This window comes from Ochlerotatus camptorhynchus, unplaced genomic scaffold, assembly GCF_037179485.1.
Source record: "Ochlerotatus camptorhynchus isolate MF236.1 unplaced genomic scaffold, CSIRO-AGI_Acam_v1.1 ptg000232l, whole genome shotgun sequence".
Taxonomy (NCBI): domain Eukaryota; kingdom Metazoa; phylum Arthropoda; class Insecta; order Diptera; family Culicidae; genus Ochlerotatus; species Ochlerotatus camptorhynchus.
Genome location: NW_027040722.1, coordinates 1,885,428 through 1,899,910, shown reverse-complemented (window position 1 = coordinate 1,899,910; position 14,483 = coordinate 1,885,428). Strand labels below are relative to the sequence as shown.

Below are 14,483 nucleotides of genomic sequence, written 5' to 3'. Positions count from 1 at the left end.
TATGTTAGATAGCCAACCAACTCTGAAAATCGTAAACTTCACGTATGAAGTAACATAAAAACACTTTGAATGTAAATGATTAAGGTTTCAAAAACTTGAGATCACGCAAGTGTGATGCCATCAACAACCATGCGAAAGTTTAAATCTAAACTAGTACTACAGACATATTATTACAAAATAATGAGTATTGTATAATGAAATTCAACGACATTTTCTAGAAACGTTAATGTTTCATATATTTTCAAAATAATTCATTGGAAACTTTCTTATCTATAAAATTTTCAAATTGTTTTTTTTTTTCAATTCCCTTTAAAATTCTAGAATTCATGACTCCCTCCTCTATTTTTTAAAATATAAGTCTTGCAATGCAGATGTTAAATTAGTGCTAGGGAAATTCAACTGCTGGTTGACCGATTTAAAATCCAAAGCCAAGGTCATTGTACGAGTTGATTTATAATTCCATAGAAAACGTAAAGGCTCTACTATTTTCCCCCTTAAGATATTCGGTTATCTTCCGGGGCCATCCCCATCATAGTCATTATTAAACTTCAAACTCTGACGTGTTACACAGAAAAAAAAACTGAAATTTAACTATCGCGTAAAGTCTCGCTTCGTTTAGTTTTGTGCTATATTTTGGCATAAACAAGAAAAATTGTTTACAATTTTGTATAGAACATTACTGATTCATGCGAAATTGCGCTTAAATTTACAGGAAATATCGTTCACATATAATCGAAAATTACATGAATTTTTCATATGGTGTGCTGGACGTCATAAATAAATTCACCGCAGGTCATACTTTAATTATACACTGTGGACTGTTATTAGTCTCGTCAGTGGACGCCCCTAGTAGACGATCAACCGTAACAAAGTGACATGGCACCAAAGCGTAAATTTATTTCATCCATTCGAACTATCTTGACAATATACCGAGTGTTTGGAATGTACCACGCGAAGAATCAACCATTCGCGTACCGAATCTATCGTTGGCTGCTCAACGTCCCGTTTCTGTTCGTATATCTGCTAGCCATGATCTACAGCGGTTGCAGGAGAAAAAATCCGAAAATCTCTGGAATAATACCTTCTTTATCATGCTCACCGAGATGGCAATGTTCATCAAAACGGCTACCGTGTACTGGCGTTTCCGTGAAATCATGCATCTGCTGGAGTTATCCAATTTGGACGATTTCTCTCCCAAGCGACCATGCGAGCAACAACGCTATCAACAAATTACACGTCATTTGAACACTGTATTGCTGAGTTATTTAATCGTCAGCATCATAGCTGCATCCAGCAGTGCTATCCACATATTCGACGGCCACTACCAACTACCAGTATACTCCTGGTTCTTCGGAGTTCCGTATGGACCGAATCATGAGATAAACTTCCTGCTAATCTCCATCTATCAGGTGCTCGGAATGCTGATGCATTGTGCCTTGAATGTGGCCGGGGACATTCAGATAGCCTTCCTTCTAGCCATCGCTGGAATTCAGTTGGATTTCTTGGAAACTCGATTCGTTGATCTGAAAAAGGAATACATCATCCAACTACGAAGGCAGCTATTCATACGACACGTTCAACACTTCTGGTTGGTTGGCCAGTTTGTGCGCGAAATTGAGCGTGTCTATTCGCCGGCGGCCTTCTGTCAGTTTTGTGCCAGTGTAATAACCATCTGTGCAACGGCTTTCCGCATATTAAGCGTATGGATGAAATCTAAAACCTGTGCTACCCATTACATGCATTAATCGTTGATTAATCCGTAGATCAACTTGCACGAAAACAATAGCGTTACCATTGGTATAGTAATGTACATGCTGTCGATGATGGTGGAAATCTATCTGCCCTGCTACTATGGCAACGAAATCACCCGCAAGAGCCAACGGTTGACCAACGCTTTGTACTCCTGCGAGTGGTATCGATTCGATCGGATGACCCAACGGGACGCGAAATTGCTGATGATCCGCACCAATAAGCCGATGGTGCTGAAGGCCGGTGGGTTCTTTCGGTACAGTTTGGAATCGTTCACCACGGTAGGTGGTTGAAACGCTTGGATTTTCTGATTTTCCAAACAATTTCCAATCATGTGTTGGGATGGAAAAATAACCGAAATAAAGTACACGGCTAATGAGAACGATCCAAATTTGAGGTTAGTTCACTCATAATCGCCAAAAGTGCAGGAACGATGAGTAAATTTGCATCATGTTTTTCCAGATTTTTACAAGTTTGTCCAGGAAAAACTTTCCGAATATGTGATTTATGAGTAAATTTATGAGTTTATGAGTAAAAACTTAAATTTGGGTCGTTCTCATACGCCGTGTAAACAAAAATATTGGAAATCGTTCTGAAGAAAAAAAAATTACATTTTCAGAAAATCGAAGTTTGTAACCTTTCAACTTTTGTAAAGGTGTTCGTGTATATAGCTATTGTTTCTAGCAGCCTAATCTACCATTCTAAAAGTAAGCAAGTAAACATTTCGAAAAACAATTGGGCGCGCTAATGTTTGCTAACTGAAAAGGACTGATTATTCTAAAAAAGTCTGACTAATTTATCACACTATTTCAATTTTGCTGGAAACCAGAAAAAAATTCCTGAATTTTTGCCGAGATGGGTTTTAGCTGAATAAAGATTCTGGCCACTCCCTGATGAACCCGGAACATGTCCGGGTGTTAGCAATGTACCCCTGATCCTTCAAAAAGACTACAAATGATCTTATTATTGTATTCGCATACGATTTAATGTGCCACGTGATTGATTTTAGTTCAAGTCAGATTCTGGCCACCCCAAAGTAACCCGGAACCAACCCGGGGCAACTTGACAAGTACAGTACATTTCCAGTGTACTCCGAAAATTTGGTGCTGGTGGTTCTGTCAAACTCACAAATTTCAGAAGTGTTATCTGAATAGGGCGAATGCAGATATGTAAATAATGTAAATAAAATACTGAGCATAAAAACAGATAGCCTCATCTGTTTCTTGAAACTTCAAGTTGGTGGGGAACAATGTTAATTAAACGGACGGGTGTAACAAAAGACAATCACTGAAATTTATTCGTTTTAGAAGCTCATTATGAATATCTTTTGTTGAGAGACGCTTATTTTAATTTATTTTATTTATTTCTTCATGTTTGAATGAATATACGAAATGTTAGTGTTCACACAGCAAACCTGCTACTCACCGCGAATAAGAATCAATTTTGCATTTTTTTTCACCCCTCAATAGAAAGATGGGGAAGTAAACTGTTTTTAATAATACGGCTTTTTATTGCAAGTCTTCACCGCACAAGTATGCTCAGAAACATTATTCTCAAGACTGATAATATTCAAGAGCAAAATATAATAGAATCAACCAATGTGTTTTTATTTCTATTTGATTATATAAGAAAAACTTCCATCAATCTGTTCCAATTTGTTTGGATTTATTTCATTTCACCACGAAAATCATAAATCGCTCTTTTCACATGGCATTCTTGCTTGTTGCTTGACATCCACACATGGTGAAACAAAAAGTTGCCTTCTCATAGAGAAATACCATTGCGGCGGTGAAGGGCAGTCCCTTTGTTTACGTTGTGTGGCGACATCTACTATTTGCAAGTGGGTACGTGAAACTAAGATTATCTGTCACCTTGCCGGGGAGTTGCCCGGAACATATCCGGGTGTGAGTAATGTTGTTCTGGAGACTGAATAAGACTACCAATGATCATTATTTCTGTTTTCACATGCACGAAGAGTTTTAGATCAAGTCAGATTCTGGTCAGGGAAACCCGGAGCATGTCCGGGTGTGGTCAATGTGGTCATGAACCCTAAAAGATCTAATTTTTGAATTCTCACCTGATTTGTTCTTTCGCATGATGGGTTTTAGTTATAGTTAGATGATGGAAAGTTCCCCAAGGGAACCCGGAATAAGTCTGGGTGTAGCCAATGTGGGTTTGGACACTAAAAATGACTATATTGCTATATTGCCGTTTCAGTGTCACTTTGTTTTTGCCTTCCAGGCAATCATGCAGTTTGGAGCCTGTTTTAAGCGTTTTGATCTAACAACATTTGCACCCAATATTGATGGTTCGTGAGCTAAAGAAATGTCCTAAAGTGGGGTGCAATCGACAAAAGTTTGAGAACCACTACACTAACAAATCGACTCTATTTGAATAGTTTCATTTTATCAGACTCGAACGATCGTCGTTCGTAATGGTTTGTTGTTATGTAAGGAGCTTAGTGGCCTAGTGGTGATCTTATTTGCTGAATAAGCAGAGAATCGTGGCTTTCACTACGGGTCCCTTTACTGAGTTGATAGAGTCGCATGATTTGCTGGTGAATCCTGATCCAACGAAACCTACCTACTCTTGTAGCACACTTATCACAAACCGGTTGAGGTAACTGATATAGGACTAATTTTAGTCACATTCAAGTTGCTGCAAGTTTGTGTGACATATGTGTGCTACTTGGTTACTAACTAAATCTCCCCTCCTATGATGTTTGTGGGAACGGAAAGGCATATCCGGTCCCCAAAACAACAAAGGTTTCTCTAATATTCTTTCCAAACGCCCAGCGGCCTGCAGGGAAGTAACCTTTGTTGAGCATTTTCATTTTCAAAATATTCGAATATTCATACGCATCAATTTGACGTATTTTGATGTATCGCATTGCTATCCTAATGAGAAATTTGATTGTCGCATGAAGCAAGAAAACATCAACTGTCCTCAGTAAGGTATTGTTTACACTATGTTGATGTATCTAGGTTACATTTCCATAATGATTTACCATATTTGATGAGCGACCAACATACCGGCGCTGTGACCAAACCTGTCTTCATTCGGTATCGATTCGTTGTGGTCTATCCCGTCAAAATCGGTTATATATTCCAGATACTCAAACTTCAGACTCTGACACAAAATTTGACTATAAAACATGTAGATGCGATTGCGTACCTTATCCAAAATAAAAGCCGGAGACGAACCAGCCCATGGCTGAAAGTCTCTTTAATAAAGATAAAAACAAAACCTTATCCAAAAACAATTTGAAACCCAGGTCAATATTACCCGTTAACACCTTATTTGTAAATGTACCTTTTTAGCGGCGCCTGTGGTGCAGTGGTGGGGTGGGTTCAATCCCAGCCGGCGCAGCGAGGCATTCTTCTTCTTAGCATATCGCATAATTACTTACTGCGTGCTCTCAACTTAGTGTTCTAGATGCACTTCCACAGTTATTAATTGAGAGCCTTCGATGACTGTACCATTTTTGCATTGGTATAATTGTGTGGCAAAGTCCAACCATACTTCTATGCCGAGGGAAGTCGAGAAAATTCCTAGACCGGACCGGGAATCGAACCCAGCCACCTCCAGCATGGTCTTGCTTTGCAGCTGCGCCTTTACCGACTGAGCTAAGGGAGGTCCCATGTTTTGAGGCATAACATCTCTGATCAAGTAAAGCCGTTGGTCCCGGCTCCTGAGTTGATGGGTCGATAGGTAGGGTCCAGGTGTGGGAGCTACCTCCCTAGCGTCGGTAGCATTGGTGCTCAGCACGAAAAACAAGATCGACGGAAAATAAATCAAGAAAAAAACATTGTACCTTTTCAGAAACGTCCAAATTAAATCATTTCATCGTAGAAATATAAGTCTACCGAAATTAGGAAAAGAGAGAATTCAGAAAATTCAGATCTCTAGATGCTACCCGTAAAAAGTTATTCCGTTTTGAAAGATCATTTCGGGCAGAGGGGGGCGACACATCTAAATCTCGATTCTTCTTTCATTTCTCGCATCTACTTGCATCGCGCATCCTCTTTTTGCAGGAAATCTTCAAAATCGTGATAAATCTTCTTTCTATCTACTCAGCGTACGCGCAGCTAGCCACAGCAAAACATAATATTTCCTGCATCGTAGATAGAGTCGTCCCCCTTGTTTCGGGCCATATTGACCCCAGCAGAGAAGAAAGGTTAAGAGCGCAAATTATGAATACTGACACCCTTTGTTCTGAAAAAGACGCACTCTAAGCGAATTCGTTTTTCCATTCCTTTTTTGCCTTTTTCCTTATGACGAAATAAATCCAGTGACGTTGCTATGTGTTTGTACGAAATTGAAATACGTAGGCCGAATTTGGAACCAACTAGCAGTGTTGTATTTTTAACAAAATATAATCAATTTGTGACTAATTATCAAATCCAACGGCATATGGAAAGGTAAATAAATTTAAATGTCATATGTAGGTAGTAGACACATTCATTTTTTTTTTTTCAAAAAAAAAATACGCTTGAAGGAGAGAGGTAAAGTTTGGGTTGTGCTTTTTTCTTTTTTCTTTGTTCGGGATATAAAACCACTGTACAATTGATTGTCCATAACACATAATTATTCAAAGATTCATGCAAATCGGAGATGGTCGAGTCTTAAATTTTTATTTTTTATCCTACTTGGCCGGGAACTGGTCAAGCGCCAAGAAGGAGAATTATAGGGTTAATGTGCCTGATGTCAGTCCCTAATATTGGGCCCAGACATAAATTTCGAAGGAAATCATGCTTCATTTTTTTTTCAATATTAATCAAATCTATCAATTTGTATTATCCAGGGGAAAAGTTGGGTTCGGCAATACCTTAACCTATTATCGTCAGGGGGTAAAAAAAGTCCTAGAGCACTCAAATTTGGCCAATAGTTGCTCTGAAACACAATGTATCCACATGCCAAAATTGAGCTCTCAAGGACGTTGTTTACCCCCTGACGATAATAAATTAAGTTATTGCCGAAGCCAACTTTTCCCCCATATGTTATCGTTGTTCCAAGAAAAATTTAAGAGCATGAGATTTTTATTGATGGGCCCAAGCTTTAGATCCATAGGCCAATATTAGAACCATTTCCCCTATTACTTATTTAAAAAAATATAAGAGCTAAACTGGGTTATTAAATAATTATTTCTTACAGACCTTGAACTCGGCATACTCACTTTTCGCTGTACTGCAGAGTACTCTGATGAACCAAGCAGAAGAAGACACAACGGCTATTGAAATGAAAAATTAGATCTAGGCGACGTAGGTAATGCTACCTTTGTCATATGCATCGTTGCACAAGTTCATAGTATCACAGACAAGCAGACGGAACTTTTCATTAGCAATCATCGTTCACCCATTGAACGTTCAATTTAAGCCGCTGACATCTTTTACGATCCTCGAATGTAATATTGTATGCAACTCAGCAGGCAATTTTTATGTTCCACAGAATTCTCGCGAGGTGTCGTTACTACGTTTGTGAACGGCCGCAGAATTCAACTCGAATTAGAATTCCGATCCAGTGTTTGGAAAATAATTCTCAAATCTCATTTATTGAGCCTCCCTGAGAGAAAAAAAAACTCGCGTGCGAATGTGGCAAACAAATCTCATACTTGAGATTCTCATGCATTTTCACGCACTCATACTTATAATGCCAAAAAATCATTCCAGCTTAAAACTGCTCAAACGTCAATTGATAGCACGCTTATGCATGTTGTGTTAGTTTTCCATCCACTAATGCAACAACAACAGTAATAACAATGGATAACGCCAACATATAAAGCAATGAATTTTTGAACTTGAAACTCATCGGTGATTTTTGCGGAGTTGAAATTTCGCAAGGATATATTCAAAGGCGAATAAACTCACGCGTGAGATTGAGTTTTTGAGTTTTCCGATCACTGCCTATCAGTCCAATTCGCTAAAAACGCGGTTACTCATGGACTGCGTAAAATTGTCAAATTTTCCTCATATTCTAGCATATTTTTGCATAGTCGTGGATATTGTTCCCACTTCCTTCAGAGTGACAAGTCTGTAACCTGTAGTCTATCTTGATATCAGAATCAATATATTAGGTTTATACTGAAAATTATCAGTATGATGGTTGGTATCAAGATAGTTTATTAGATAAGTAGTAGACAAGACAGTCTTATCTCTCAGACCCTCAACGTTGATACTGAAAAACTATCATAACTCTGTAATTTCTGAACAATTTTTTAGCCATCCTTTTAAAAAAAACCGGCAACTCCACAAATTTTGATGAGCTTCAAAGGATTTTGAAAAATTATTTTTATTCTGAATATACTTTGAATTGAAATGGCGTGGTTTTTTTTTGCGTTGGAGGCTTAAGAGTTAATATAAGCTGCAGTGTGAATCACTCATTTTCTTTTGTAAACTATGACGACATACTACAACGATTTCGTCAGAATCTTGAAATTAAGCAGTTTTAAACAATAGAAGCTGATTGATTTCATAATCAAAGAAGCTACTCAAATATTATTCAAGAATTGCTATTCTTAAGTAATCGTAATTAGGTTGAAAACATCTCAACTATCTCAACTGGCTGTTGTAGTACACTTTAGATGATAAGTTTGGGGCCACCTTTTAAAAACATGTAAATGTTTTTTGCTCATATTTATGTCATTTTACGACCGATTTTCAATCTTTATAGGTAATTGAAACGATATTGACCTTTCTGACGTTTATAACACGTACACTTGCGTGACCCCATTTTCCAGTGCAAAGTGTGTTATTCTCACTTTCGCTCCAGCCAAAAAAGTTGGTTTGTTATTGTTGTCCTCACTTTCGCACCTGGTTTAATATAGGGGAAATGTATGTAATGTCGGCCTAAATGTCCCTAATTTGGGATGAATGGATAATTTGGGCCCATACATAAAATCAGCAATTTACTAAATTTTGAATAGCGACCAAAACTATCCATTAGTCCCGTCCAACTGACGCGTTCATCTAGATAAAATTGATAAATGTCAGATTTTTAGCGATGGCCCAATCTTAGATCCATAGGCCAACATTACAGACATTCCCCTATTTAAAACAATGTATTGTCGGTTAAGTTGGACATCGGAAAACCACCCCACACGCTACATTCGATTTTACTCTCTTTCTGTACGTTAAACATAACGTTGGACATAGTGCGAGTGCATCGTTCTGTGAATACAGCGCACTATGTCTGACGTTATGTTTGACGTACTGAACGAGAGTAAAATCCATTGTCGCGTGTGGGGTTTTCCGAATTTCAACTAAGAACGTTTATATACTAAAACTTCTCCTAAAGTGACAACATTTTCCTAAATTCTCACTGAATGTTGATTACTGATTTCCTCAGAATTGGGCCGGCCAAATTTTGAAATGAAATCGATAGTAGAACCCTTATACTATACCCATCGATATTCGTTTGTGAAAGTTTGGTTGACACATTTAGAATGTGCTTTAAATCAATAAAATAGTTATACAAGTCATCGATCAAAAGTTTGGGTTCACCCCACAGTAAATTTTAGTACAATCACATGAAAAATATGATGCGCCACGTAGCAACGAATTAAGATCCATTATTTGCCTTTCAAATACTGGAAAGAGAACTAAAATTGGCCAAAAATGGCAGAGATATAAACAAAACAACATTCCCAGGTTTTGTTTTGAAGGTGACCCCAAACTGATTGGTATTTTTGTTCATATCAGCCTTTTTTTTGTCAAATTTTAGTTCTTTTTGCAGCAATTGAAAGGTAATGAATGTAACTTACTACGTTGGTATGTGCCGCATCATATTTCCACATTTTTGTATACTAAAACTTTAATTAAACTTGCAAAAGCGACAAATCAAACTGTGAGGTGACCACAAACTTTTGTTCGATGACTTTAATAACTATTTAGTTGATTTAGAGCATATTCTAAAATGTCCAACCAAATTTTCACAACCGTATCTTGATGGGGATAGAATAAGGGTTCTACTACCACTTTCATTTCAGTGTGAATTTCGGAAAATGTCGTAACTTTAGGCGAAGTTTTAGTATACAAAGATTGTAAAATGTTTTAAACTAGTTACCTACGAACTAAATTGCAGTCAATACCTTTCATTTGCATACAAAATTGACAACTTTGAAATGTTGTAACTTTGTTCTCTAAAGATCAATTGAGCTATTCGCCACAGAACTACAAATATGTTCAATTTTACGATTACAAAATGCCAAATCTTTGGAAGCACCTGCCGGAAAGTGAGATATTAGGTAAAATTGTTCGAAATAATAGCAGTTTTTGATTTGAGAAATGCATAATTCAAATTCTCAAAATCAGGACTGTCATCTAATCACTCAATGTGCGCAATGTACAGATTTTCTGAAATAAACAAAGTGAGAATCAAGCAAACACAAAGTTTGCTTGTCTTTCACCCTACGCACGTGTAAAGCAGCGGAGAAGAGAAGACAGACACACACCCAGAAATAACGAAAGCTCAATGTGTAGCCATCGCTCCGACGGCTCCGACGCAAAGGGCGCCACTCAGTGTAGGGTTGCAAATGGGAAACTCAGCAAAAATACAAAATTCTTCTTCGTTTTGCTCTTCTTCATCTCGTATGCATGCAATCGTGGTAAGCAAATTCTGCAAAGAATTCAAAGAAGACACTAGCGCTTGTTGTATTATATTCACTCTCTGCGTCGCACGGAGTATACCGCTCATTGTGTAGATCGCTTTCTCACGGATTAGTTGGAAAAGAGTGTGCGGAATAAATGGGAGAACCACACACTCTTTGTCGAGTGTTGGGAGATGTATGCACAATGTTGCTTTGCTAACGCTCAGAGGTGCTTTCCAGCCCTGCTCAAAATTGAGCTGAAATGCAAATTATTAAAACTGCTATTATTTTGAACAAATTAACCTAGTATCTCACGTTCCGGCAGGTGTTTCCAAAAATTTGGTATTTTTTAATCGTAAAATTGAAAATATTTGTAGCTCTGTGACTAATGCTTCAGTTCAATTGATCATAAGACAACAAAGTTACATGAGAATGAGCATGAGTATGATTGACCGCCCGTGGATGCAACTCCGTTATTGCCAGATCAGCTGTAATTACACAGATACCGAATAGACGCTGCTAGCAATCATCCTCAATGTGATCTACAACTAGGCAATACCAGCGCCGGCCACGTCCGAATGCTGGTCAAGAAAGGAATGGGTAGGAATATGTTGACGTAATACTCGCTTTACTGAAAGCCGAGAACACCTCTGCACTTCCACGATAAATGACTGGGATGTTGGACAAAAGGGTTGGGACTGCAGCAGGAATCATTTTGGTAAACGATATGCTGAATTGATGTCCTAGTGATTTAATAGCGTAATAGTGGGATTGTACCCGCGGTCTTCTTCTCAGTAAGCAAAATCAGTCGTCACTAGGTCACCGAGCTCCTTACATGAACCGTTCAACTTGTTGTTATCCCATTGGCGCTCTTGATATGGATTTCCGATCTACAGTTCTTAAGCAGACAATCTTCAATTCAGTAAGCAAAAGCGGCAGCCTCAATTAATTTGAGGAGACGTTATTTGGTAAATATTGAATTAAATTAAAACAAATAACTGGAAATAATCTCATCCGAATGATCTTTAATTAGCGGCCTCCATGTTTCATAAGCTTAATATCAATCGCTCATCCAGGGTCTCCGCTTTAAACAGTCATATACATATTAAAAAAAAAGTTAACTTTATCGCGTCGTTATTTCTATATAAAAAAAAACCACTGAACTAAGATTTCAAAAATTCACGCCCATGAACTTCCACCCTTCATGGACTCTATGTTGAAATCGCTATTTAGGTCTTAATTAAGGAGATAAACGCGATTACAGAGTTTGAACACTCAAGCACCGCTCAAATCGTGATTTATGGCCTTAATTAAAGAGATAGACGATTGAAGATTTTTAAACCCCCAACCCCTCAAATCGCAATTAGGCCTCATTAATCTAATCTAATCTAATTTAATCTAACATCAACACAGCCAGTTCTTGAAAGCATCCTGGAAAATGATGTATATACCTACATCATTTTTCTTGTCTATTTGATATATGTTTCACATCGAAGACACATATCAAAACGGCCAGGCCTACTGTGCAGCATTTAAGGGACAAGATGATTCAGAAAACATCGGGCCTGTTTAAATCGAAAATTTAAACACGATGCTTCAGAATCCAATAAATGGATGAAACGTGGACATCTCGTACCGTACGTTCCGATTTTGGTAATTATATGATTGGTTGGTCGTTGGAAGCATCAAAGCTAGAAAGGTTAAGTGATGCTCCATTTTCTTCTGACGGTTGGGGCATGAGCACTAACTCTTGTCCTAGCCTTTTATGACTTATGGCTATAGCGCCATTACTCGCTTTCTGAAAAGAGAAGAGGGAAAGGAAAAGGAGAAGGACAAAGGGAAAAGGATTATGTGAAATCTATGAACATAAAAAATATTTTTGATTTGAAATATAGGGGAAATGTATGTAATGTCGGCCTAAGTGTCCCTAATTTGGGCTCATGCATAAATTCAGCAATCGACTAAATTTTCAATAGCAATCAAAAATATCCATTAGTTCAGTCCCAATTAGCGCTCATCTAGATACAATTGATAAATAGCAGATTTTAGCCGGCGCCGGTGGTGTAGTGGTAAGCGTGGCTGCTTTCTAACACCCCGATGGGTCTGGGTTCAATTCCAGCCGAGGTCGGTGGGATTTTTTTGAGGCATTAAAATCGCTGGTCACGTCTTCCTTCGGAAGGGAAGTAAAGCCGTTGGTCCCGGCCCATGTGTGTTGAATGGGTGCGATATCCTACGCAGGTGTGGAAGCTGCCTTCCTGCACATTCGATTGCCGTCAATGGATGGCAATCGATGTCCGTCGGTGATTGGCACTAGATTGCGGAACAGAGACCGACGTTAAATAAAGGAAAGAAGAAATAAAAGTAAATAGAGTAACATTTGAAATGGGCCTATGTCCAAAACGTAAACAAATCATGTTTTGATACCATTCTTTAGCACCGCTTGATAGCTACTAATCGTGTAGGAAAGTTCCGCATAATCGAGAAAAATCATTAAAAATAACTCGATTTTCGAAACGGCCAATCAACGAAATTATTCGATTCATTAATAGGCCCGCACGCTGAAACGGCCAACCATTCATTACATTCATTTCATTGATAAGCCTAGTGACGTAGAAGGGCCGATGATTGAAAAATTTCAAACCAAAGTTAGGCCCTACTGCTTGAGGCAGGGCCGATGATTTGTTTTGAATTTATTTGACGTTGCAAGAAGGCTTACCAAAGGGTCTACCATTTCTGATGACAAGCACAACGGCTTAACAAAAAGGACCTATCCATTGAAAAATTCACAAAAAGGCTTATTAATTTATGAAATTATATTGTTATCGATTTTCATATATTTTTGAAAGCTTTTCGTATATTTTGGATGTTGTATACTGAGATACAGTTACTATTGTCATTGTGAACAATATAAATGCCTAAAATACTTCAATTTTCTTAAATATGAATTGAATAGTGGCGGTCAAAATTTAAAATTCATTTTCTGGTTTGTTTACGTTTTGGACATAGGCCCATTTCAAATGTTACTCTAGAAATAGCAGATTTTTAGCGATGGGCCTAATCTTAGATCCATAGGCCAACATTAAAGCCATTCCCCCTACAATAGAGATTTTCACGTCCGGATGTATTGGTGCGATATGTGAGAGCGCGTTAGTGAATATCCGAGGAAAATACATAACAAATCGATGTCAAACTCATTTTGACAGGTCTACTTTCATACATTTTTAGGTTAGCCAGAGGAAAATAATAAACAACTTTACACGGCGTTTCTCCCTCTAGTGTGCGTGCGTTAAACGTCACTAATCTCTATATATAAATGCATAACGGCGCGGAGTCATGTCAGTATTATCATGCCTTAAAAAGTAACAAGGACTAAAATGTGATCCTTTGATTATTGGAAAATCCTGATTTCCTAGTTTGAAGTTGTCACGACTAGGGTTCGGTGGCAGATCTTATACCAGTAACGCACCATAAAAAGGTGATCTCGAACTCACCAAGTTTAGCCAATTGAACCTGAAGGCTGCCTGACATGTGTTGATGTAGAATTCAAAATTGTTGACGAAGCTTGACGAAGATCAACGTGAACTAGTCCGGTTTATGGTAGTTGCGCGGAATGTCTTCCTTCGATTTGAGATAAACAAATTTTCGGGTGTATGTAGTCGATTTTTGATATGCATTGGCAAGCCTTTTCGTGGCCAATAGTCAGGTTCAACGCTGCGACTCAACGAATGATGGAACTAATGATGGGACAAATGATGGAACGCCTCGTGCAGGTTCTACTTGGCTTCGGAACAGCTTCTCAGCGGCTAATTTATGATAGGGAACTAGAATGCAACCGTTTATAAATAAAAAAAAACTCCACGGAAAAAACAAACGTCAGGTTCAAACACGCACATCCTACTCAGATCTGTCAAATTGCAATTAGGCCTCATTAAGGAGATAAACTTGATTAAACTTAATATTAATATTAATCTAAAGATTTTCCATCATCGAAGGACTGTAAATAAATTTAATAAATCAATAAACGTAAATAATTTAATTCAATAGGTCCAGCCTGAACAAAGGCTGAAAAAATTTAATCATTATACTATAAATCCAAAGATTTTCCGTCATCGAAGGGCTGAAAAAATGAACCAATAAACCCAGCCCGAAC

The 14,483-nt window shown here is 38.0% G+C and overlaps 1 protein-coding gene and 1 pseudogene across 1 annotated transcript in view; one reads left to right on the top strand and one right to left on the bottom strand.

The window, feature by feature from the left end:
- Nucleotides 1-6,999, top strand: part of LOC135704256 (uncharacterized) — an 85,040-nt pseudogene extending 78,041 nt beyond the window's left edge.
- The window catches only part of LOC135704222 (cytoplasmic 60S subunit biogenesis factor ZNF622), a 530,133-nt gene that overhangs the window by 386,311 nt on the left and 129,339 nt on the right, over nucleotides 1-14,483 (bottom strand). The gene's annotated exons all lie outside the window — the stretch shown is intronic.